The sequence below is a fragment of the Aedes albopictus genome, chromosome 3 (assembly GCF_035046485.1).
Source record: "Aedes albopictus strain Foshan chromosome 3, AalbF5, whole genome shotgun sequence".
Taxonomy (NCBI): Eukaryota; Metazoa; Arthropoda; class Insecta; order Diptera; family Culicidae; genus Aedes; species Aedes albopictus.
The window spans coordinates 207,725,514-207,752,991 of record NC_085138.1 but is presented as its reverse complement, the minus strand read 5'-3'; the positions used below and the strand labels follow the sequence as shown (position 1 = coordinate 207,752,991).

At 36.6% G+C, this 27,478-nt stretch overlaps 1 protein-coding gene and 1 long non-coding RNA gene across 11 annotated transcripts in view; one reads left to right on the top strand and one right to left on the bottom strand.

Moving 5' to 3' along the window:
• LOC109432733 (innexin shaking-B) overlaps window positions 1-27,478 on the top strand; it is a 434,999-nt gene that overhangs the window by 210,779 nt on the left and 196,742 nt on the right. The window lies entirely within an intron of this gene.
• Window positions 1-27,478, bottom strand: part of LOC134292170 (uncharacterized) — a 288,122-nt gene that overhangs the window by 152,642 nt on the left and 108,002 nt on the right. The gene's annotated exons all lie outside the window — the stretch shown is intronic.

Below are 27,478 nucleotides of genomic sequence, written 5' to 3'. Positions count from 1 at the left end.
TACTGATAATTTTGGCCCATTGAAAGCATACAAAGTCAGCAGCTTTGACTAGATCACACACATTATTGAGAACCAGCTCATCTTAAAAAAATAATGTTCGAAAACACCTTATTTTATCCTTGCAATGTTTCTTCAGATATTTTTCTACAAATTCCTTTAGGGATCCGGATATTTCTCAGGGATTGATTCTCAGGATGGCTTCATGATGTTCCAATAATTGCATTAGGGGTTCTACAAAATTGTCACCAATAATTCCGTCGATGATTGTTCCAGGGATTATCATAAGGATACCTTCAGGAATTTCTTTCGGAATTCCTGAAAAAACTCCTCCTGGAGTTTTTTCATCAAAATTGAATTCAGTGATTCTTACCAAGATTCTTCCAGGGCTTTATCTAGGAAATCCACTTATCCTCCGGATTTGTTTCAGAAATTCTTCCGGGGATTGTTTTAGGAACTCCACCAGCGATTCAACTAAAAAATCATAGAAGGATCCCTCGAAATTCCTCTCGGTATTCCTCATGGAATCCCTCTTATAATGCAAGAATATCCCCAGGTAATCCTCCAGGAATTGCTCCCGGGATTCCTCTGAGATATAGAATTTAAATGCTAACTAGCACCACAATGTCTGGGTCGTGTGACGTCATAATCAATTGGTACACTCTAAATTTACTATAAAAAATCACTATAAATAATAAGCATCCCGATGTACGACAGATATAAATTGTACATGCTCATTAGCGCCACCTCATGGAAGAGTTCCGAATCAAATGGCTCATCAACTGTGAATGTTTAACCTACCAAACAATTCTAAAGACACCATCTTTCTTAGTAATCAGGATCCTGTGATGTAAGAAATATGATACTTGTATGCTCACTAGCGCCGCCTTGTGGTGAAGTATCAAATCAAACGGCTCATCATCTGTAAGGCATTGCCCAAGCAAACAACTTTGCCGAAGACACCAACTCTACTAGTAGTTAGTATCTTTCGATAGGTATACCTCGATTTAGTGGACCCTCGATTAAATAGACCCTCGATTTTATGTACTTCGATTTTATGTACATTTTACCTCGATTTTATGTACAATATTTTAAATGGTAAAATTTTTAATATTAAATCAGTTTAAAACTTGCAGTTTGTATCATGATGACTTATAATGCAGGGGTTTTCAGCCTTTTGACACGCGGAGCACTTCATATCAATAAGTTGTTTTCTGGAGCACCCACATTAGCGCCAAAGCATACCTCTCATGACATACTCAGTTTTATATATTTACAGTAATCTCATAGTTTCCTTCCTAACCTCATTTTTTTATAAATATGTCGGGCTTTGTCGATGATCACGATGAGCGGAGTATATGGGCTGACTCTCTGGCGATATGCTTTATAGATCCCTTAGCAATAACAACATTACTGGCGGATGCATGCAAACTGCTTATTCGCCAGACTTTCCTTCAATTATTTCTAAAAAACTTTTCTCAACATTTCTTATGACTTCCTCACCGCGAATAGGCCACAATCGGTGTTCGGCAATGAACACAAGAATTATAAGGCGAAGCACTGAACTGTATTGGGAGGGTATAGCACGGCAGAAGAGAGAACGGGGAATTTCGGACCGCGAGGGAAAAATCACTTTCACTACACTTAACACTTTATTTCTCTCTTTACTGCTATTTACACTTAACATTTCACTTTGGATAATTTCACTTCGCGTTGTTTAAGCCACGCGAACGCTTATCACTTGTCACTTGTCGAAATTGAACTGACTTGCGACCGCGAACGGGTCGCATATATATACCAAAAAATCTAACGTTCCAGAACCACGTGGAAGGCTCTACGCGCGCGTAGAACCCACGCGACGTGTATGGAACAAACCATCATCACATTGACTGCAGGGCGACGAGCATCGATGATGATGATGATGATGGCTACGGCGGTGGAGTTCGCTGCTGCTCTCACGGTTGGATCTCACCGCACTCACTCTCTCGCTGCTGGTCGCTGCTGTCCCGTCGGCTCGGGTGAGTGCGCGTGCTTCGTGACGGTCATCGATAACGGTTCCGATGCGATGGTTGGTGTTGGTTGCGTATCTCAGCATGCTGCTGCCCACGTTGGAAGCGCATCTTCGCGAACATACTCCCGCCCGTTGGAATGCAGTTCCAACTCTTATGGTCTTTTGTTGTTCATGTCCTTTAGGCAATGTCCTCACTAACTGCTGGAAAGTATGCTCTGGAATCTGGACGGTGCTGGCTATCCGTTTATCTCTTCGTGGACAATCGGCGGTGTTCTTCGTCAACTTCCTTACTAGCACTGGTTGTGTACCCTTGCCTGGTAAACTGCTTACCAGGGTGGTATAGACTGGGATGGCTTCGGAAGGCTTCCGTGCATCTGAACGTTTCCCCTTGCGCTCGAAATGCAGCAACGTGTTATGTCTCTTTGAACATTTCATACACGACTTGCTGTTGGAGCATATCAAGCAGCGATGGCCCTTTCTTGAACAATTAAAACATAGACTTAGCTGCTTCACTCTGGCATGACGCTGATTCACGGACAGCTTTTGGAACACAGGACACTTGAAGTTTTGATGCTGCCCGGCACAAAAGTCGCATACATACATCGACGACACTAACACTGTATTTGATGTCATGGAAGGTACGAACTTAGACGCAGGCGGCTTCTGGTTGGAGATCTTGGTGCTTGTGGATACAGGGGTTGCACTATCCTCGCATCTCTCTAGGATGACACAACGTTGCTTCAGGAATTCGATCGTTTGCTCGTACGATGGAAGCTCCGCCTGGTCAATCGAAGCTTCCCACAACTCACGGGTCTGGTCATCCAATGCGCCAGTGAGTACAGTCACCACGAGTAGCTCCGACATTCCTGCAAGCGGTTGACCAAGCTTGATGAGGTTCTCCACGTGGTGGGTGCATTCATCGACGAGCCTCCGGAGTTCCTTCGACGATCTCCTTGCCATCTGTTTTAGGTTTAACAGGCCCAGGATGTGAGATTCCAATATTAGCCGCTTGTTGCCAAATCTCTCCTCCAAGATGTCCCATGCGCGCTGGTAATCGTTATCCTGCAACGTTTCTAGGTCGATTACGCCGGCGGCGTCTCCCTTCAATGAGTTTTCCAGGTGGTACAGCTTCACCGCGTCCGAATCTGATGAGCGCTGCATCACATCCTGAAACATGGCCTTGAAGCGGGGCCATGCTTCATAATGACCATCGAAGGTAGGCAATGGAGCACCGAAGGACTGAGACTGTACGACGATCGGCAGCTGGTTGGTGGTGACACACGGTTGCTGCTGGGTTGGGGGCGCAGTTAGCTTCTCGTTCCAGCTCTCGAGCAGCACAGACACCTCCTCGTACAGGTCCAAAAACCTGAGGTAACACTCTTCTTGCTTCTCAAGTCCGTCTGATGGGGAAATGGCGATGATTTCTTGATGAAATCTGGTGTACTCGGTGTGAGCATTCTCGACGCTTCGTTGGTACACCTTTATCTTGGCTGAGGTTAGCTCGACGTTGTCTGCTTCGGCTCGCTCCAGGATAGTCTGAATTCTGCTAACGTTGCGTTGAGCAGCTCCACGGTTGAGCAACAGTGCTCTCAGTACTCCGTCCTCAGCTGGATCCAGAACTTTCTTCACTGGTGTTTTCTTGGGCGGCATCCTAATCGAGTTCCTCACGGTCAGCAACGGGAATGCAGACAGGGATTCCGCTGCTCTTGACACAGCGGATGGAAGGTAGCACGGAATCCGAAGCGATGGATGCAATGTCCAACAATACGGCGGAAGACTGGAGCTTCGCTTTACTGGACACGATCACTGGACCCGACGCGTGTGTCGCCACGGATGGAGGAAATCACTTGAAGATTCCGAAGCGACGGACACAAAACACTACGCGATGACGGAATCAATCACCTATTGGCTGGGAACCGACGCGCTTGTCACAACGGGTAGAACACTATCACACAATGTCCGGAGTGACGGAAGGTAGCACTACGCGACGGTGGACTCACTCGGGATACCACGAAAATCGACGCGCTTGTCGGACCGGATGGAATCGACACCACACGAATTCCGGCACGACGGATTATGTCACAACGCGACGACGCGGTTTACTCTCGCGAACCGACACGGATACGGACGTTGTCGAAGCCACGTCCACGCTTTGCACTGCACAGCACGCTGTCGAAGCCACGTGCACGCTTCTGAAACTACGCACTACCGCGCTGTCGAAGCCACGCGGCACGCTTTTTAAACGACACACTACCGCGTTATTCAAGCCACGCGGAACGCTTTCACACACTACCGGATCGTTATCCGGCTCGAAGGACCAAATTGTGTTCGGCAATGAACACAAGAATTATAAGGCGAAGCACTGAACTGTATTGGGAGGGTATAGCACGGCAGAAGAGAGAACGGGGAATTTCGGACCGCGAGGGAAAAATCACTTTCACTACACTTAACACTTTATTTCTCTCTTTACTGCTATTTACACTTTACATTTCACTTTGGATAATTTCACTTCGCGTTGTTTAAGCCACGCGAACGCTTATCACTTGTCACTTGTCGAAATTGAACTGACCTGCGACCGCGAACGGGTCGCATATATATACCAAAAAATCTAACGTTCCAGAACCACGTGGAAGGCTCTACGCGCGCGTAGAACCCACGCGACGTGTATGGAACAAACCATCATCACATTGACTGCAGGGCGACGAGCATCGATGATGATGATGATGATGGCTACGGCGGTGGAGTTCGCTGCTGCTCTCACGGTTGGATCTCACCGCACTCACTCTCTCGCTGCTGGTCGCTGCTGTCCCGTCGGCTCGGGTGAGTGCGCGTGCTTCGTGACGGTCATCGATAACGGTTCCGATGCGATGGTTGGTGTTGGTTGCGTATCTCAGCATGCTGCTGCCCACGTTGGAAGCGCATCTTCGCGAACAATCGGTGAAGTACCAGATTTGTAGAAATGAGCTAAATTTTCTATGGTGAGAAGGTTAATTCTCCGTTTCTGCAAGGAAATGATGAAATCTCTGTGTCAATTTGGGCAGGAATCTCTGAAAGAATATTTTCCAGACTTTCCATAGCATCCTCTGTAGAAGTCTGCAAAATCAGTAGTAAAATTTCTGAAGTAATCCTTGGAGGGTTTCCAAAGACTTTATTAAGAAATCCTTGGAGCAATTTCCGGAAGAGATATGTGTTGAAGGAATATCGAAATAAACGTGAAGTATCTCCTTAATAATTTCTTGTAGAATTCTTAAAGCAATCCTTGGAGATCCTTGGAGGAGTTCTTTAGAAAGCATCTGAGAAAAAAATGAAAGAGTTTTGTCCTTCTGATACTCAATATCAGTGAATCATGGAGTATTTTTAAGAAAGTTCATGGAAGATTTTCTAGATAAATGTTTTGACAAAAATCTGGAGATATCTTTATTAAAGAAATCTTCAGAAATTCGTAGATGAATTTCTGGAACAACCTATGCAACGTTTCTGAAAGCTGGAGAAATTTCTAAATGACATTTTAAAGTCTAAAGGAATTCCTAGATGATATCGAGAAAAAAAATCTGACTAAATTTATTAAAGAATTTCTGGAAGATTTTTTCAGGAACTCCTGAACGATTTTTTAAAATGAATTCTAAGATGGATTTCAGCAATGATTCACGAAAGAATAATTGAAAAATCTGTGGAAGTTTTTTCAAAGTAATTCTTGGAGAAATTTGTTGAGCTCATTATTGAAGCCACTGGGGATTTTCTGAAAGAACCCTTACAACAATTGTGAATAAACCCCCTGAGTAAGGAGTGTATCGGAAAGTAGTTGAAAATGTTCAGAATGCTCTATCTCGAAGCTGGGTTGGTCTTTTCATTTCGGTTCTTCTATGAAATATAGATCACAATATAGTTTAGTTTAGAATACCTTGGAAAAATTTGGAAAATGTTTAGTATTATTGAAAATATGGTTAAATGAATACACCTCACAAAATAAAAATCTGCACAAAATGCAATTTTGTTAAGATTTTTCAACATTTCAAAAATCTGTAGCGAGTAAAATTTGTACGATAAAAAATCTGGAAAATATTGATGCTTGTTAACAGTTATGTACACATAACATATCATTCAACACCGACTTTCAAAATTCATATTTTCGATAGAAAAATTTCCTATATCTACAAAATGGTCCACTCCAAAAAACGTCTATTTTTTGGTCAAACTTTGAAGTTCTGCTTTTAATATCTTAAAAGGTTATGAAATTATTTTTTTTTTTGCCCTAACTTACTCGTCCATAAATTAAAAAACATACCCTTTTTAAAAAAATGCGAATATTTCATTTTATGTATTTTTTATTTGCGTAAACATGATTTTGAGGAGCATAGAAAAAGGGGGTTCCTCAAAAATGGCCTTTATTCATTTTTAAGAATTGCGCTTAAATGCAGTGGAGATTTTTCTTGTAAAAAATAATTTGCCTTTATCATGAGGATTCTTTAGCTTATTATATTTGCACAAAAAAGTTAACAATTTTCGAACATTATCGAACTTTTTTCGCAATTTCAATTTTTTAGAAGGTGTGCAAAAATTTAAAAACATGCGTTCAGTAATCTAGGTTAAAAACCCAGTTAAAAGAACATTTTTAGAAAATCATAAAAGTCATTTCTTTTTTCAAGGATTTATACAGTATCTCCAAAAATAAAATTACTTAAAAGTTGTATTAAACTATTTTTGAGGCTATTTTAAACATTTTCAACTACTTTACGATACACTCCTTAGTTTCTATAGGAATCTCTGGAGAAAATTCACGAATGAATTTCACATTTTTTTAAATAGTTCCTGGAGGAATTTCTAGAGAAATTCCAGATAGTTTATCTGACAGAAATTCAGATTTAAAAAATATGCCTGGAGCAATTTCTAAAGCAAAGTCTTGGAACAAATACTTGGGGATCCCCAAAATAATTAAAGGAATCCGAATGATTTTCCGGAAAAAAATCTAAAGAAGTCTCGAAAAAAAAGTAAATCTCTAAGGAATTTTCTGAAGAAATCCCTGAGAAATTTCTACAAAAAATCATACACAACTGTTTCTGAAACTTCTGGAGAAATCCATAGAGGAATTTCTGAAGAAATCTCTGAACGCATTGTTGTAAGAATCCCTACAGGAATTTCTACTCAAACTCATAGATGAGTTAATGAAAAAGGGGAGGAATTAATGAAAGAATTATTTGTGAAATTTACAGAATACAATGAATTTCTAAACAAATCTCTTTAGAAAATTTCTGAATGAATCCATAGAAGGTTTTTTTAAGGAATCCGTGAAGGATTTTTTGGCTGAATTCTCAGACAAGTTTCCGAAGACAAAAAATAGAAAGACGTATTAAAAAAAATCTGAAGAAATTTTTGGCAGACTTTCTAAAGAAACCTCCAAAGGATTCTCCAAACGAATGCCTATGGAAATTTATGAATAAATAACTTGAGGGATTCCTGAAGTACTCCCTGGGCGAATCTCTCAAACAATCTCTGAAATGATTAGTGAAAAGTCGCGGAGGAGTTGGTGAAGCATTTCTCGTCAAATTTCGTTAAATAATTCTTTGTGATTCTTTTGGAGGAACAAATGGGAGATTTTTTGAAATATTCTGTAACGTAATTATAGGATGTTTTAATCAGAGCCCATCGTTATAAAGATAAAATTTCTGCGTTTACTTAATTTTATTTAACACATCAGAATTGCAACAAAAGGCGACTGTGTAGATAACGGCCCAAACCTACACTACTTAGACAGAAAGATCGTTCAGCAAATACAGCACATCCAGTAACCACGCTCTATCAAGTGCTTGTCATGGATCCCTTAATTTCCAAAGGAACCCCTTGAGGAATTTCAGATGGAATCCCTGGAGGAATTTATGAAGCACTTCGTAAAGAAATTTTAGGGTAAATAAATCTTCGGAGACATTTTCAAAGAAATCTCTGAATTAATTACTGATTTTTTTAAATTTTTTGCGACATTGCTAAAAATATTGGCTTTTGAAATAACCATACATAGATTTGGCGACAAAAGATTTCGAAAGTAACAAAATAGCATGATAGTGGTTTATTCGTTATTTAGCGAGAATTACTAATATATGCTAAAAGCTCCGAGCATTTTATTGAAAACTCAATTTTCATGCAGTTTTTGTATGTTTTGGTTCATTTTGGTATAAAATTAAAATTAAAATAAAATAAAAAAAAATTGCTTCGATTTTATGTAAAATTCGATTTTATAGACATTTCAAAAATTGAAATGTCCACTAAATCGAGGTATACCTGTATGAGATGTTATTTTCTTCAATGTTACATCTGTTTGTCTATGATGTAACTCTTTGGGTTCGTTCAAATAATACGTAATGCTGAATTTGAAAATTTTAGAACGCCTTTCTATCCCAAGTAGCAACTTTTGTATGGGAAATTTAAAAATTTTGAAATTTTTTATAAAGCGTAACACAGCGCTTGACTCCCCTCGCTCCTCCCATCATTACGTAATATTTCAACGACCACTTTTGAGCCGCAGGACGCGTATGTCTATCCATCTACTGAAGTGCGATTTACCCTATTGTTTTGAGCGTCCTGTCCGCTTGCTAGGTACGTTTCATCCTACACGAAAAAAAAACAGATTACCTAAAAATACGATAAAAGAACGCAAAAATAAGTAAACCGCTTGAATTTTTTATCCAGCAATGGGTTGGTTCCTCGCTCTCCCGCTCACAATGTTGTCAAAAACAAAGCGAGAAGCAGCTACCTAGCCGATAATGCCTGTGCGAGAAACCAAATGTTGTTTTTTTTGCCGTTTACCCAAAAGTGGGTTTATTTCAACCCACTAGGGTACTTCGAAAGTCAATGCTAGGTAAAAAGAACTTTGCGATGGATTGCAATTTTCTGCCGGATTCAAACGGAAACTACCCACTCAGAGCTGCCGGGATGCCGGCCAATATGTCCAAAAACCTTTCAATTCTACTCTAATATACTTGTTTGGCAAAATCATGAGGATTAATATGTCGCAAGCCATGTTTCATAACTGTTTGGAAAATGGCCACTTCCCCGGGTGGTTCCAGGTTCTTGGAACATACGGAATTGTGGCCAATATGTCCAAAAACCTCTAAATTCTCCTCTAACATACTTGTTTTGCAAAATCATGAAGATTGATATGTCGCAAGCCATGTTTCATAACTGTTTGGAAAATGGCCACTTCCCCGGGTGGTCCCAGGTTCCCGGAACATCCGGGATGGCGGCCAATATGTAAAAAAAAAACCTTTGAATATTCCTTCAACATACTTAATATACAAAATTATGAAAAATGAATCATGACAAGCCTGTTTTTAGAATTATGCGAGAAAAAAATGTCATGTGTAGGGATCGTGTGAGAAGTGTCCTCCGAACGCATCCCAAACGCGACCCGGAACATCCGGAACCAAAATTAGACAATCCCAATTTACTCAAACTATGCGTCGGTAATAATAAAAAGATAATTGAACATGTTTTCAATCATATTGCATGTGTTTTTTACAAGTAATCAGTGGTTAAAAGGAAGTTGGTCCATTTTTGAACCGATTTGACCCATATAATCCCTTCAATAACTCAGACCCCAAGGACCAAAATACCATTTAAGTATTTTCCATACAACTAGAGATGTAGCGCGATCTTCGTTCAAAATTTCGTAAAAATCGGTTGGAAAATGAAGTCACGGTGATTTTTTGAAATAAAATTCCCAACTAGGACCGAAACGGGTTAAGGGTTTTATGGAAAATCAAACACACTCAATCCTGAATTGCCTGTTCGGCACTTTTTTGACGAAAATGGAACAGCAGAACGATTTCGGTAGTTTCGGTATTAGATTTTACTGAAGTTCAGTAAACTAACTGTCAAAAACTTGTGCAAAAGGTAAACAATCCATTATTGCTGTATTCAGCTGTTCTATTTTCGTCAAAAATTTACCGAATACGGTGTTCAAAATTAAGTGTGAAGGCTTGCATAGATATTTAAGGTCAAAAAAGTTGTTTTTGCATAAACTTTAGTTCGGCAAATACGCATACGAGAAGGATACTATACGAATAGTATTGGTTTACAAGAAACCAATGATTTGATGCAGAACAATATAAATAATCGTGGCTCGAAAGCTGTATGGACTATTGCTGACGAAACTCATTGGATGTGTTTTGATGGCGTGAAATATCTAACGATTTTTTTAATAAAACTGAATCTACTCAAAAGTTTTTTTTTTATTTGTGATCATAGAATCACATCTATAGTTCCACAATTTACATGGTTTTCAGTGTTTTATCCATGAAAACTATCTTGTTTTAGGTTTTTTTATGAGGAGTTAGCCTTATGACTGTTAATTTCCGACTACTGTGAGGGAAAACTGCTAATAATTCCAAAAATAATCCAGGTCTCGATATGAATTAGGTTGAGCCACTTGAACTGGGGAATTGTAGATCCAAAAAACGATCCCAGGAAATATTTTTCCATAAAAAATACTTTAAGTAAAACTATGTTTTGAATATAGCGTGAATGGACAATAAGGCTATAAGTTTATTATGGTCTTGTGAACCATATTTGTCAAGAGTTCAATTTCGTAACTTGTTTTGAGCATATCTTTGATGTATATAATTTTGTTTGTTGTGAAAATATCAGTCCGTAAGCTGTAAAATTTGCAAATGTTGACGATCATTGGTTTGTGCAGAATAAAATGGCATGAATTTCACAAGCAGGTCAAAATTTCATCTTGAAGAAATAAAAACTGTATTTTTCATATTTTTCCTACGAAATACAATAAATACGCTTCATTTGCTTCTTACAACATTTTTTTCTAGGCATAACCGTTTTTGATATGCAGCCGGTTGAAAGTGTACCGATTCTAAAGTGCGCAGGCTTTATTATTTTGTCGTTTCGTATATCTGTAACTGTTGATGTGGTGAACAGAACTCAATCAATTAAATACAAATCAAAATTCACGTAACTCCAAATTTGAGCCCGGTTTACAAGAAACCGAGCATCACACCGTCAAAAATGGCCAACGGCTGGTGGTCTTAGTTTTTTTTTCTTCGACACTCTTACTCTGTAAGTACTCTATGATCAAAAATGAAAGGTGTCGGAACAATGATGAAGTGAATATGGGTACCGTAAAACGGGGTATCATTAATCAGCGGGGTAACATTGATCGGCTTGACCGACATCATAAAAAGTACAAACAAGCATTTTGCATTTAATCGGTTTCTGCTATCGAATGGTTTATTGCAATCTGCTATTATTATTATTATTTCTTTATTATAGAGATTTTCAGCCCTAGGCTGGTTCATCTTTTTACAATCTGCTATCATTTAGCCATTTCATGAAAATTGAATTTCATAAACATTGAAATAAATCGATTTTTTCATAACTGTGTTTCATAAGGCAATGAGATACATTGTCAAACATTCATGCTTGGCGTGAATACTAGATACATTATGAGGATCAAAATCACTGTATTAGTTCGATATGATACCCTAGAGTTGGATTTAATAAGCGAAACTTTTATGAAAATGCTCTTTTTTTATCAAATACATGATTTATTAAAAGTAACCTATTAATTACATTGCCTACCTTTAGGCGTTATTCGCGGTTTGGAGGATTTTAATTCTAAAACAACAAAGCAACAAAGCAACAAAGCAACAAAGCAACAAAGCAACAAAGCAACAAAGCAACAAAGCAACAAAGCAACAAAGCAACAAAGCAACAAAGCAACAAAGCAACAAAGCAACAAAGCAACAAAGCAACAAAGCAACAAAGCAACAAAGCAACAAAGCAACAAAGCAACAAAGTAACAAAGAACTAAAGAACTAAAGAACTAAAGAACTAAAGAACTAAAGAACTAAAGAACTAAAGAACTAAAGAACTAAAGAACTAAAGAACTAAAGAACTAAAGAACTAAAGAACTAAAGAACTAAAGAACTAAAGAACTAAAGAACTAAAGAACTAAAGAACTAAAGAACTAAAGAACTAAAGAACTAAAGAACTAAAGAACTAAAGAACTAAAGAACTAAAGAACTAAAGAACTAAAGAACTAAAGAACTAAAGAACTAAAGAACTAAAGAACTAAAGAACTAAAGAACTAAAGAACTAAAGAACTAAAGAACTAAAGAACTAAAGAACTAAAGAACTAAAGAACTAAAGAACTAAAGAACTAAAGAACTAAAGAACTAAAGAACTAAAGAACTAAAGAACTAAAGAACTAAAGAACTAAAGAACTAAAGAACTAAAGAACTAAAGAACTAAAGAACTAAAGAACTAAAGAACTAAAGAACTAAAGAACTAAAGAACTAAAGAACTAAAGAACTAAAGAACTAAAGAACTAAAGAACTAAAGAACTAAAGAACTAAAGAACTAAAGAACTAAAGAACTAAAGAACTAAAGAACTAAAGAACTAAAGAACTAAAGAACTAAAGAACTAAAGAACTAAAGAACTAAAGAACTAAAGAACTAAAGAACTAAAGAACTAAAGAACTAAAGAACTAAAGAACTAAAGAACTAAAGAACTAAAGAACTAAAGAACTAAAGAACTAAAGAACTAAAGAACTAAAGAACTAAAGAACTAAAGAACTAAAGAACTAAAGAACTAAAGAACTAAAGAACTAAAGAACTAAAGAACTAAAGAACTAAAGAACTAAAGAACTAAAGAACTAAAGAACTAAAGAACTAAAGAACTAAAGAACTAAAGAACTAAAGAACTAAAGAACTAAAGAACTAAAGAACTAAAGAACTAAAGAACTAAAGAACTAAAGAACTAAAGAACTAAAGAACTAAAGAACTAAAGAACTAAAGAACTAAAGAACTAAAGAACTAAAGAACTAAAGAACTAAAGAACTAAAGAACTAAAGAACTAAAGAACTAAAGAACTAAAGAACTAAAGAACTAAAGAACTAAAGAACTAAAGAACTAAAGAACTAAAGAACTAAAGAACTAAAGAACTAAAGAACTAAAGAACTAAAGAACTAAAGAACTAAAGAACTAAAGAACTAAAGAACTAAAGAACTAAAGAACTAAAGAACTAAAGAACTAAAGAACTAAAGAACTAAAGAACTAAAGAACTAAAGAACTAAAGAACTAAAGAACTAAAGAACTAAAGAACTAAAGAACTAAAGAACTAAAGAACTAAAGAACTAAAGAACTAAAGAACTAAAGAACTAAAGAACTAAAGAACTAAAGAACTAAAGAACTAAAGAACTAAAGAACTAAAGAACTAAAGAACTAAAGAACTAAAGAACTAAAGAACTAAAGAACTAAAGAACTAAAGAACTAAAGAACTAAAGAACTAAAGAACTAAAGAACTAAAGAACTAAAGAACTAAAGAACTAAAGAACTAAAGAACTAAAGAACTAAAGAACTAAAGAACTAAAGAACTAAAGAACTAAAGAACTAAAGAACTAAAGAACTAAAGAACTAAAGAACTAAAGAACTAAAGAACTAAAGAACTAAAGAACTAAAGAACTAAAGAACTAAAGAACTAAAGAACTAAAGAACTAAAGAACTAAAGAACTAAAGAACTAAAGAACTAAAGAACTAAAGAACTAAAGAACTAAAGAACTAAAGAACTAAAGAACTAAAGAACTAAAGAACTAAAGAACTAAAGAACTAAAGAACTAAAGAACTAAAGAACTAAAGAACTAAAGAACTAAAGAACTAAAGAACTAAAGAACTAAAGAACTAAAGAACTAAAGAACTAAAGAACTAAAGAACTAAAGAACTAAAGAACTAAAGAACTAAAGAACTAAAGAACTAAAGAACTAAAGAACTAAAGAACTAAAGAACTAAAGAACTAAAGAACTAAAGAACTAAAGAACTAAAGAACTAAAGAACTAAAGAACTAAAGAACTAAAGAACTAAAGAACTAAAGAACTAAAGAACTAAAGAACTAAAGAACTAAAGAACTAAAGAACTAAAGAACTAAAGAACTAAAGAACTAAAGAACTAAAGAACTAAAGAACTAAAGAACTAAAGAACTAAAGAACTAAAGAACTAAAGAACTAAAGAACTAAAGAACTAAAGAACTAAAGAACTAAAGAACTAAAGAACTAAAGAACTAAAGAACTAAAGAACTAAAGAACTAAAGAACTAAAGAACTAAAGAACTAAAGAACTAAAGAACTAAAGAACTAAAGAACTAAAGAACTAAAGAACTAAAGAACTAAAGAACTAAAGAACTAAAGAACTAAAGAACTAAAGAACTAAAGAACTAAAGAACTAAAGAACTAAAGAACTAAAGAACTAAAGAACTAAAGAACTAAAGAACTAAAGAACTAAAGAACTAAAGAACTAAAGAACTAAAGAACTAAAGAACTAAAGAACTAAAGAACTAAAGAACTAAAGAACTAAAGAACTAAAGAACTAAAGAACTAAAGAACTAAAGAACTAAAGAACTAAAGAACTAAAGAACTAAAGAACTAAAGAACTAAAGAACTAAAGAACTAAAGAACTAAAGAACTAAAGAACTAAAGAACTAAAGAACTAAAGAACTAAAGAACTAAAGAACTAAAGAACTAAAGAACTAAAGAACTAAAGAACTAAAGAACTAAAGAACTAAAGAACTAAAGAACTAAAGAACTAAAGAAATAAAGAAATAAAGAAATAAAGAAATAAAGAAATAAAGAAATAAAGAAATAAAGAAATAAAGAAATAAAGAAATAAAGAAATAGAGAAATGAAGAAATAAAGAATAAAAAAAGTAAAGAAATAAAGAAATAAAAAATAAAGAAAAAAAGAAATAAAGAAATAAATAAATAAAGAAATAACGAAATAAAGAAATAAAGAAGTAAAGAAATAAAGAAATAAAAAAAAAATAAAAAAAGAAATAAAGAAAAAAAGAAATAAAGAAATATAGAAATAAAGAAATAAAGGTATAAAGAAATACAGAAATAAAGAAATAAATAAATAGTGCTAAAGGCCGGGTTTCAAAGTCCAAGAGCAGTCGTGGTGAGCGGTCTCGTTCGCGTAGCACTGTGAAGGTGTGAGTGTTGTTGAGAAGTGTTAGTGAGCTGCCTGACATGCGAAGTTGACACATAAAGTCAATTCACCATAATCTACATCATCGACACAAAAGCCCGTCACGACTCACGAACTGTGTGAGAAAGTTTTGCTCGGTAAATATCAACAGTATTGCAATAGAATCAAAACAATGTTCGTTGAAAGAATTCATTCTACAGAACGATTTAGATTGCATCTTACTTCAAGAGGTGTTGTTCAATATTTTTAGTTTTCTACTTACTCACCATGCTAATCATTATAATCAACCGCCGTGACACGAACGATGGTACCGCGATACTTATGCGTAAATCAATAAACTTTAAGCAGATCATGTTATGTCCCTCTGGTCGCATAATATCACTAGTGGTCGACAAAATAAACCTGGCAAACATCTACGGGCACTTCACTCTGGAGCTCAGTATAATGCGGAAAATGATGACCTTTTCAAAAATCTGATATCCCCACATCTGGCCTAAAAGGTATTCACACGGTCATTGGAGGAAACTTCAACTACATTTTGAATGCAAAAGACTCAAAAGGCAAAAATAAGCAATACAGTAGGGGAGACTGAGGAGACTTGATCCCTGGGGAGACTTGTTCCCCCCATATTTTATCGGAATCAAAAACAGTTTTCTTCTAGCATATTTTTTTCTCAAAACTACATCTAGACAAATGACCATGTTTTGGCTACAATGGTTTGTTTTCAGTCCTTCAGAAATCTTTTAGGCAATTTAGAAAAATCTCAAAAACTTTATGAAAAGTGAGCCAAATTGTGTCAAAATAGCACAGCACATAGTATAAATAAAATACTATCAAACTTATTTATTCAAATAAGACTTATAAGAATGTTTATTTAATGTAGCTTAGTATACACACTAAGAATAAATCGCAGAATCCCGTGAAATTATTCACCGAATCTAAACTGTAAAATATGTTTTTACAGATATTTCTGTGAAATGCAATGTTTTCTTATCCAACTGCCAAAATTTCACAGAAGATTCGGTAAAGGCAAACAAATTATCAATTTCTGTGAAATTTTCACATTACAGTTCGGTAAACATCAAAGTGTTCACCGCGCACTGCGATTTTTACCGAATTTCTGTAAAACCATCGTCTGTCTGTCAGTCATTGTCTGAACAAAAGTGACTGGTTTCGATTTTTGTTACGTGATACTGGCAAATAACACGATGATGGAAAATGTTTTGGATGATTTCCAACAGTAGGACGAAGAGCTGTTAACAGTTTCCGTAAGTACTAAGTGCATCTTAAAAATATATTTTTTCCGCAGTCAATTATTTACAGTTTCTTTCCGATTTAAATGCCTGGAACTCAGCTCGAATACTTCACAACGTTGCAACGGCAGATCATTTAAAAACAACTACATCCCATTGATGTGCGAATCATTATTGAAATGAAATACTTGAGTCTGATTCTGGTTTAATAAAAATGTGAAAATACGATCATTATTTGTGAACCATAAATATTCTATCTGAAAATCTACCGAATATTCGTTTTAGCAACCACCGAAAGTTCTGTGAAATCTGCAAAACCAAACAATTATTTCACAGAAATTTCGTAAAAAAAAATCATCGAAATTTTCGGTGAATTTGACAGATCAGCATTTTAAATCTTCACAATTCGTTCGGTGAAACAAAAAATCACCGAATAGTTTACCGAAAAATCTGCTGTTGAGATTTCGGTGAAATTTCACAGAATTCTGCGATTTATTCTTAGTGTGTATACAACAGTGACATGGGGAGACTTGATCCCTCGAGGATTACACACACATTATGCATGTGAAAAATAAAATTCTATTCGGACGCCTCTATTTGCTCGGAATTCTAGTATATTCAATGATAAAACGTGTCAGATAATTATTTCATAACACACCATAAAAAAGGGAATCAAGGCTTCCCATTTTCAAAATAGGCATACCCTTAAAAATTTAAGGAAATCTTACAATTCCAAATACACAATATTCATAAAAAACACGAGAAAACTTGTAAAGAAAATGAATAGGAAGCATCTTGAGTTATTTTCCGTTTAAATGAACCATGTGCTCAAAAGGGGATCATTTGTGAACCATTTTTGAAAAATACAGCATAAGTCATGCCTCCATAAAAACACAGTTCTGAAAACTTTAACAATAATTTAAAGTCCTTCTGTTGTGTATAAACTTGCAATAAATATTTACCAGTAATTCTGTACAAAAAACGGATCTAGTTTTGTGTTTTTCTTAAAGTTGCAGGCAAATTAAGAAAAAGGGATCAAGTCTCCCCAGTCTCCCCTAAAGGTTTACAAGCACTAGTTAATCTATTTAACCGTAGTGTTGCCAGCCAAAAACACCCTTAGAATGCCGGCAGGGTACGCGGGTATCCACAAGATTAGTGGCAATATTGGTGATCATCCTAAAATTGCTTCAGCATATAGTATCTGACAAGCCTGGGATCATAAAACGTGTTGACTTTGTAGCTGCGATTTTGGATCAAGCTTCCCGTGGGGCCATGGCTGGCAATGGCCACAATACTGTATTCTAGGCTCAACAATGTAAGATTCAATATGGTATAAGGACATGCTCCCAAAAATCCGGATTTTCCCAAAACTACAGTCATCAGATCGGCGAAACCAAATATTTTCTAGATAGATATTGAGTTTCTGAGTTAAATGAGACATTTTTTTTTTAAATCGGTGAAAAATTGACGGAGATCTGATCATTTCAGTTCCGTGGGTACCCGGGTACTTTGCCGGCATTCCACGTAATAAAAAAAAATCAGAAACCCCTCCCCCTGCCCCTCCTCACTTGGAAATTCGGTCATCCCCATTAATAGATATATATTCAAGAGTTCTTAGATCTAGCAGAGTTTCAACTTCCTACTCTCGATAATCATAAAAATATAGAGATTTGAAATCGAAAAAGGTACCCGGGTACATAAGGGTTAAGCTTGAAGATCTTGGAAGCAAGGACCGGTTTATACCTTTGTTAGGGAAAATCGGCCTCTCGATTGGATAGATTTTATTGTAATAAGCACGTATCAAACGAGTCAAAAGTTATGTTACAACACCTGTTCCTTTCTCTGATCACCATGCTGTAAACGTTACCATTAGAGGGTCTTGTTTCCCGAACTGAAAAAAAATCCCGGGATTCGGGATGTTTATTTTTCATATCCCGGGATTTCCCGGGATCCCAGGAAAAATCAAAATTACCCGAAAACCGATAAAAAATGCTTCCGAACAAATTCTAAACAATTTTTCGCGACTAATAAAAACTCCCAATTCACCGATGCTCACAACTACACCATAAAAAATGGTAAACATTAATTTGATTATTCCATAGGGTGTGAGTACATGCCAGCATGTTCATTCTTTTAAAAAATAAAAACGGATAATTTAGTCATTTGTGTAGCTGAGATTGTTTGATGATCAAATTTCCAGGGAAAAGCCTAAAACATTTTGGGAATGTCATGGCAGCAGTTCAAGGTGGAACTTTTATTAAGGGAGCATCCATTAAGTACGTCACGCTAAAATTGGGAATTTTCGATACCCCCTCCCCCTTCGTACGGGTTTTTCATATACTTAATACATTGCTTGTCACACTTTCACAAACCCCCCTCCCCTCTAGGACCGTGACGTACTTAATGGATGACCCCTAAATGACTTCTGACGATATACATTCCTAGAGAAAAAAATAAATAAAGATTCTATAGAGTTGCTAAAGAATCCATGAGATCCCTTCGTATGCCGTAACCGAAACTGCACCGCGCTAGTGCTGTATACGAAAAGCGAGTGTTTTTGTAGTGTTGTACTTTTTACAACAGCGCGCGCGCTGAAGGGTTAAAGTTGCTTCGAAATCTTTAAAAAAAAACCTTCAAATAATCTTCTGAAACTTCTTTCACAAAATACAAATAGATTCTTTAAAACCTCTAAAAGTTTCTTCTTTCTAAAACGACTTCGACATTTCTGTACGGGAACTACATTGTTTTTGTTTCGACATATGTAGCAACATAACAATCTTCTGTATTCTCTTTAGATATTTCCATGTTGTTTTGCAAAAGCTTTTATACCTATTGTTTATATTTATATTTCATAGGGGGTGTTAAATTTCTACCTTGACGAGATTTGCATTTTAGCTTTTAATTGGCTTTTCTGCAATTACAAATGGAATATTTTTTGCTAATAAACCATTTTTACATTCCTATACCGTGTCACGCAGAAAAATGAGGCTTGTTTAGAACAATAAAACGCATGGTTGATTTTCAAACTGAGCATTTACTTATTTCAAAGTTATATTTCTTTATTCATACTTAGAGTTTATCGATCAAATCAACCAACTCCCATCATTCCATTTCATTCATTTATTTAATTAACATCAAATTCATGATAATACTGAATCAACAATTTGCCGCCATAATACTCGATTTGCAGTTGCAGCTCTCCAACGTCGGTCACGCCCAACGCTCGTCAGATCACGCTCCACCTGGTCCGCCCATCGTGCTCTCTGCGCTCCACGCCTTCTTGTACCAACCGGATGGTTAGCAAACACCAACTTTGCAGGGTTGTTGTCCGGCATTCTTGCAACATGCCCTGCCCACCGTATCCTTCCGGCTTTGGCTACCTTCTGGATGCTGGGTTCGCCATAAAGTGCAGCGAGCTCGTGGTTCATCCTTCTCCGCCACACACCGTTCTCCTGCACGCCGCCGAAGATCGTCCTTAGCACCCGTCGCTCGAAAACTCCGAGTGCTTGCATGTCCTCCTCGAGCATCGTCCACGTCTCGTGCCCGTAGAGAACCACCGGTCTTATTAACGTCTTGTACATGGTACATTTGGTGCGGGGGTGAATCTTTTTTGACCGCAGTTTCTTCTGGAGCCCATAGTAGGCACGACTTCCACTGATGATGCGCCTTCGTATTTCACGGCTCACGTTATTGTCAGCCGTTAGCAAGGAACCGAGGTAGACGAATTCTTCTACCACCTCGAAAGTATCCCCGTCTATCGTAACATTGCTGCCAAGGCTTGTCCTGTCTCGCTCAGTCCCACCTACCAGCATGTACTTTGTCTTAGCCGCATTCACCACCAGTCCGACCTTTGCTGCTTCACGTTTCAGGCGGGTGTACTGTTCTGCCACCGTTCCAAATGTCCTAGCAATAATATCCATGTCATCCGCAAAACATACAAATTGGCTGGATTTCGTGAAGATCGTACCCCGGCTGTTGAGCCCGGCTCGTCGCATAACACCTTCCAGGGCGATGTTGAATAGTAGGCAGGAAAGTCCATCACCTTGTCGTAGTCCCCGTCGAGATTCAAATGAACTGGATAGTTCACCCGAAATCCTTACGCTGTTCTGCACACCGTCCATCGTTGCTCTTATCAGTCTAGTCAGCTTCCCGGGAAAGCTGTTCTCGTCCATAATTTTCCATAGCTCTGTGCGGTCGATACTGTCGTATGCCGCTTTGAAGTCGATGAACAGGTGATGCGTTGGGACCTGGTATTCACGGCATTTCTGGAGGATTTGCCGTACGGTGAAGATCTGGTCCGTTGTCGACCGGCCGTCGATGAAACCGGCTTGGTAACTTCCCACGAACTCATTTACTTTAGGTGAAAGACGACGGAAGATGATCTGGGATAGCACTTTGTAGGCGGCATTCAAAATGGTGATCGCTCGAAAGTTCTCACACATTAACTTGTCGCCTTTCTTGTGGATGGGACAGATTATCCCTTCCTTCCACTCCTCCGGTAGCTGTTCGGTTTCCCAGATCTTGACAACTAACTGGTGCAGACAGGTGGCCAACTTTTCCGGGCCCATCTTGATGAGTTCCGCTGCGATACCGTCCTTACCAGCCGCTTTGTTGTTTTTGAGCTGGTGGATGGCATCCTTAACTTCCCTCAGCGTGGGAGTTGGTTCGTTCCCGTCCTCTGCTGCACCAACATAGTCATTTCCTCCGCTGCCTTGGTCCTCCGTGCCTACATTCTCTTCGCCATTCAGGTGCTCGTCGAAGTGCTGCTTCCACCTTTCGATCACCTCACGTTTGTCCGTCAGGAGGCTCCCGTCCTTATCCCTGCAGATTTCGGCTTGCGGCACGTAGCCTTTGCGGGATGCGTTGAGCTTCTGGTAGAACTTGCGTGTTTCCTGTGAACGGCACAGCAGTTCCATTTCCTCGCACTCCGCTTCTTCCAGGCGGCGCTTTTTCTCCCGGAAGAGACGGGTCTGCTGCTTCCGCTTCTGTCTGTCCCATCATTCCATATAACGTTAAAATCTTCATTTGTTTCAACAAAATGGGGACCATAAACATGACCCGGAAGCACTCACATATCTTTAAGATTCTTACCCCAACATCGCCACAACGAAGAAAGTGTAGCAAATCCATCACTCGAACTTCCAAGCGCAGTTTTGGCCGTGATGGATAACGCACAGGTACTCAAGACTGCATGCACAAAAAGTTGGTCGGTTTCGATTTTTTGCCTTTTTATTCGTTCTCGCTTCCATCCGGTTGTCGAGTGTCTAAAAATAGATTTCCGAGCTGCCGCAGGAGCTGCCGTCACCAACAAAATCACTTCCCGGCTTTGTTAGTGGCAAAAGTGCAGTCGTTTAAAACAACCTGTTATTTTATGTTGAAACTATCAAATCTCCGTTTGTTCTAACAAACTGTCAAAAATTTCGGCAAATGAAAATATTTGTATTATTAAACAATGGAACAGTTCAGTTTAAACTAGAAATCAGTTTGTCGCTATAGCAAACTGAAAAATTGGTTGATTTGAACTGCAATTTAATTGTGTTTACATTTTATTTTTCTGCCTGTAGTTTACTCTGAGATGACGAAAAAATCCTAGAAATTTATTCAAAACTTGCACTTTAAATTTTGCCATTGATTTATGACCAAAATACGTCCATGAGATAGGCAAGATATTCACCTCAATGCTTCAAGATTTACAATCGGAAATAACTTCGCAACATGGCTCAAAATGTTTGGATTTACATTCTTCACTTTACTTGGTTTATACAGACCCAAAAGTTCTGCGATTTATTCCAGATTTATGTGAGCGAATTTTTATCATCATTATGTTAAAAATGCGTCAAGTTATTGTTTAAACCATGAAAACAGGAATAGATTATTCTTAAGAGATTTCTCCAGAAAATATTGAAAGGTGTATGTAATACTTCTGTAATAGTTTCATTTGAAAATATTTCACATTTATCGTAAAAAAATCTCAACAAGCTTGGCCATCACAAAAAAATGCAAGGAATATGACCATAAATTCCAGGAAAACTACCTAAATTACCCATTAATGGCTTAAAATAAATCCTGAAAATCTACATTCCAATATTTATTATAAAAAAAGAAACAAATAAAATCAGTAGCAATTCATATATTCAAATTTTTTATCAAAAACTTGATTTCTGAAAAAAAAAACAAGATGGCCACTGAACGTGCTAGATAGTATAGAATCGGATGCAAAAATGGAAACATTGATTAACAAAATTTAAAAATGAATAGTCATATTTGATAGAACACACTTTTGCCATTTTTTTAATTTTCGGGAAATTGCGGGAAATTCGGAAAATATCCCGAGATTCCGGATTTTGTAGATCCCGGGATTTCTCGGGATTTTTATCCCGGGCAAGACCCTCTAGTTATCACTCTACAGATGCTGCTCCTGTCTGTGGTAGAGGGTATTGGAAAATCAACGGATATCTTCTCAATCATGATGCTGTCTCCAATGGATTCGTACGAATCTACACCGAATTGAGGAATCGACGAAAACATGAAACAAACTTATCCGAATGGTGGTCGTATGACGTCAAGAGCAAGGTCAAATACTACTACAAGGGTAAGGCATGCGAGTTCAACCGATAAAATGCGTACCGTCGTGCGGGGCTTCTCTTTAAACTTTTTCATGGTTTCTCAACTTTATGACATTGTAACTCCCAGAGTAGTGAATGGATTTCCACAACTTTTACACATAATAATCGTGAGTATGTATGCAAAATATGAGATAAATGCAAAAAAGTTGTTCATACACCAATCTGACACATCTCATATAGAACCGGATGGGGGCTACTTTGGATATTTTCAACTACGACAAAACTGCATTTAAAATTCCAGGGTTTTTTAGAAAACTACTTTGTACAAATACTTCAGTATATTATGTCATGCATAATTCCAATAAATATATGCGTTTTTAGATGGCTCTATGCTACCTTAGGTAATATGAGCAGTGAGATATTATAATTAGGTGAAACTGTCATTTATAATGCATAAAGATACAAATATTCGATTGTATATGCTACGTTGATACATCTTGAATGAGTTGATCAATCCTTTGAAATTTATGAACTGTAGAAACAATGCTTACAGAGCAAATGTTGTGATACTTGATATATTTTTTTTGGTTTATTCGATGTTTTTTCGCGTCCTGACAAGCAATAAAGGGTCTGCTTGAAAAACAATTTCAACCAAATGAAGGAGAAAATACAGGGGATGGCCAAAATGTTTGGGATAGGCAACTTTTTTTTCTCTCACAAAAAAATTTTAACTTGTCGTAACTTTTCAAAGAGTGCATCAAATATTCTAAAATTTTGATTGTTTGTCAACCTATTATATATGCATCATTGGTACAAATTTGATCTCGATTAGTTAACTCTCTAGTTTAAGCAATCGTCACATTTTTTTAAATTTTTAAAACAAGTACTGGCCCCTTAAGTATGTGTTAAGCTACTCGAAAAAGTATTGTAAAACTTTAAAACATGTTTAAATAGACTTTTTAATTTAATTTTTGATTTTGTTGATTTGGGGTAACATTGATCACCTAAATAAGTGATCAATGTTCGTTTGTGTTGAAAATACCCTAACTTACTAAATTCGGGTTCGCCGATTTCAAATATATTGTCGAAATACTTACAAGCTATATACTTTTCGAGTTATTTAAGGATTAAAATCCTCCAAACCGCAAATAACGCCTGAAGGTAGGCAATGGCTCATGGAATTGATAGCCTACTTTTATTAAATCGTATAATTTATTGAAAAGTAGCATTTTCATAAAAGTTTCGGTGATTAAATCCAACTCTAGGGTATCATATTGAAGTAATACAGTGATTTCGAACCTTATAATGTATCCAGTATTCATGCCATGCATGAATGTTTGACAATGTATCTCATTGCGTTGCGAAACACAGTTATGGAAAAATCGATTTATTTCAATGTTTATTAAATTCAATTTTCATACATTTCATGTCATTTATTAGCTTAATAATAGCAGATAACGATATACCATTCGATAGCAAAAACTGATTCAATATAAAATGCTTGTTTGAACATTTCATGAGGTCGGTCAAGCCGATCAATGTTACCCCGCTGATCAATGATACCCAGTTTTACGGTACTTTTTAAACGTTGAAAAAAGTTATAATGGATTGACACTTTTTGGATCTTTTTCGAAAAAATGTATTTTTTTTATATCAATGTCAATAAATTTTATTTTTGATATCCAAAGATTTTCTACTTCTGTTCATAAAATATCTATAAAAAGATATATTAGAGCCTATTTGGATTAAAGGAAGAACACATTTAGTAATTTGTTTGCAGTATTGTAAATTTGACTCACTTGCCTCTAAATGGGTGAAAATGTCAAACCATCATAACTTCTTTCAACGTTTAAAAATTATCTATGTTCTGATGAATTTTCAAGCATTATTATATTGTTGATAATCGCTCAAAATTTCATTCAATTTAATTCACTGGTCTCCGAAATATGACAGTTCAAAAATTGATAGGTTTCAAAATTGCGTTTCACCAGATCGGCTAAAACTTCGCGAAAGATTAACAAATCGAGATCAAATTTGTACCGCTGATGCACATATAATAGATTAACAAACAGTCAAAATTTGAGATTATTCGATGCACTCTATGAAAAGTTACACCATGTTGAACTTTTTTGCGAGGGATGAAAAGTTACCTTTCCCAAACATTTTGGCCACCCTCTGTATTGCTTTATAATGGTCCCAAAGATATCAAACAGATTTAAATCATATTTCGAATTAAAAAAAAACTCAATAGTGTGCAAAGTAGCCCCACATTTCAAAAGTAGCCCCGCACAACGGTACAAGAAATCTGCGCATTATGAGGGCCTGCATGAACTGATGAGACAACAAATTAGAGGAATCGATGTGCACGACCAGATGTCCATTGTGAAATCTGCGATCGTTGGTGCCTAGGAGCAACGTCTCTTCAGTATTCGGAACAGAGTTCAACCGTCAACAATACTTGGAAACGAAAAGTTGAGTATTTATCAGGTGACAAAAATAGTACAACGAGGCTACCACTCACCTGTGCTACAGATAAAAACTGCATAAGGACAAAGCACAACACAGGCTGTTCATGATCACTTCGAAAAACAATTCCGAAACCCCAATACGCAACAAGGAACTGTTTCACAGCATTGGCGCATGTTTCTAAAACATTGCCCGGCCAAAACTTTGCAAAAGGAATCATCGTTTGATTTTCAAGGCTGGGGACCGATGTGACCTGCAAAATTGCAGACCAATTAGTCTACTCAATACAGACTACAAAATTCTTGCAAAAATTTGTGCCAGCAAGCTGAAAATTTGTATGAGGTCGCTAGTTGTAGAAGGGCAAACTGCAGGACTTGAAGGGAAATCTTGCATTCAAAATCTGGACATACTACGTACCATCGTTGCGAGGGCACAGCAAAGTAAAAGAGTGAAGTTTGCGCTATATTGTATGGTCCTGCAGAAGGCGTTCGACTCAGTGGACCACGGCCGACTATGGGAAACTCTGGGAAAGTTTCAATTTCCGGAGCAATTCATAAGTTTCATCTGAAGATCATAAAATACGTGAAAACGAGACGGAACACAACACTTATCGTTCTTACTAATTAATTAGTAATTAGTAAAAACGATAACTGTTGTGTTCCGTCTCGCGTTCGCGTATTTTGTGATCGTGAATGTTCTTACGTTAGCACAATCAACAAATGGATTTCTCACGTTTCAAAATCGGTCGATCAGTTTGCCAAGGCTGTCCGCTTTCGAAGTTGTTGTTTTCGTTATACGTGGAACCTTTCATCCAGCATCTGTATGATGTAATAGTAGGCTTAATGGTAGAAGGTCGGCTGATAAAAGTAATGGTATTTGCTGATGACTTAACTTTGGTAATTATAAGTGACGTACAATATGATCTTATTATGCAAATTGTAAGAGAATTTTATTTGCATGCAGCAGTTTGTATAAATCTTCAAAAATCAGGATACATCAGATTTAACAATTGTAGACTAGATTTCAACGTGCTTGCTTGGAGCGTTCTGACCTCTAACAGACTATGTTTATCATAACGGTGATATGAGATGGAAAAAAGAAAAGTATCAAATTCGATTTTGTAAAACGAAATATTTAACATGAGTCGTTAATTTTTTAAATGGTAGTTGGCCAATTTACCCGTTGATTGCGTGAAATAGTTATTTATGTGACGAGTTGCAAAAAGTTGATTTTTTCAGCACGAGTCGTACATTTATCCAACGAGGCTTGCCGAGTTGAATAAATACGAAGAGAGTTGAAAAAATCGAGTTTTGCAACGAGTTCCATACAAAATTTTATGCAATGATTTTTTTTTCATAATGCTACTCATTTGAGTTGCATAATGTTCATAATGCAACTCAAATGAGTTGCATTATGTACATTATACAACTATTTTCTATTATGCAACTCATTTCAGTTGCATTATGAACCGGTACGGAAAAGTTGGCCATTATGATACTAAAATGAGTAGTATAAAAAAGAAATAATGACATTGAATTGCATAAAAATATTTATATGCTTGCTATAAGAAAAGATCAAAATCGCACATTTTACCCCATCAATTGAGGTATAGCTCAAAATTGTTACATGTTGGAGCAAATCTGAGCCCGGATTCGGATTCAGCGGCCCAAAACCTGCAGAGACACATAAGTTTGCTCTTAAGACAAACCAAAGCTAATTTTTGTTGCGCTGTGTAGTCTAATGTATCCTAAACATTATCACCACAGAATAAAAATATGAGAGGTGATCAGAATGTGGGTCCGAATAAGAACATGGATAGACCGACTTTACTCCAACTTATTTATCTGATTCAGACTATTCAAGTATTTTTGTTTGACACATCGTAAAAATAGTTAAAACTGTCTAAAGTAAATAAAGGTATGCCTAATTGACCCCGTAAATAGAAAAAAAAAATGAAAAGCAGATGATATACAGACGATACACCCTAACTAAGCCCAAACTACCTCATTCTTTTCAATTTATTTTGATATCTGAATACAGAAACACTAATTAGTAGTTTGTGTTGTGAATAATGCATTGAATTTGATGTGTAAAAGTTATTTATAGCTTGGTGGATTATATTGTTAAATTGACTGTTACTAGATTACTATTAGATTTCAAAAACTTATGTGCTCCAAAATATGAAAGATGGCTTCAAATTGTTACT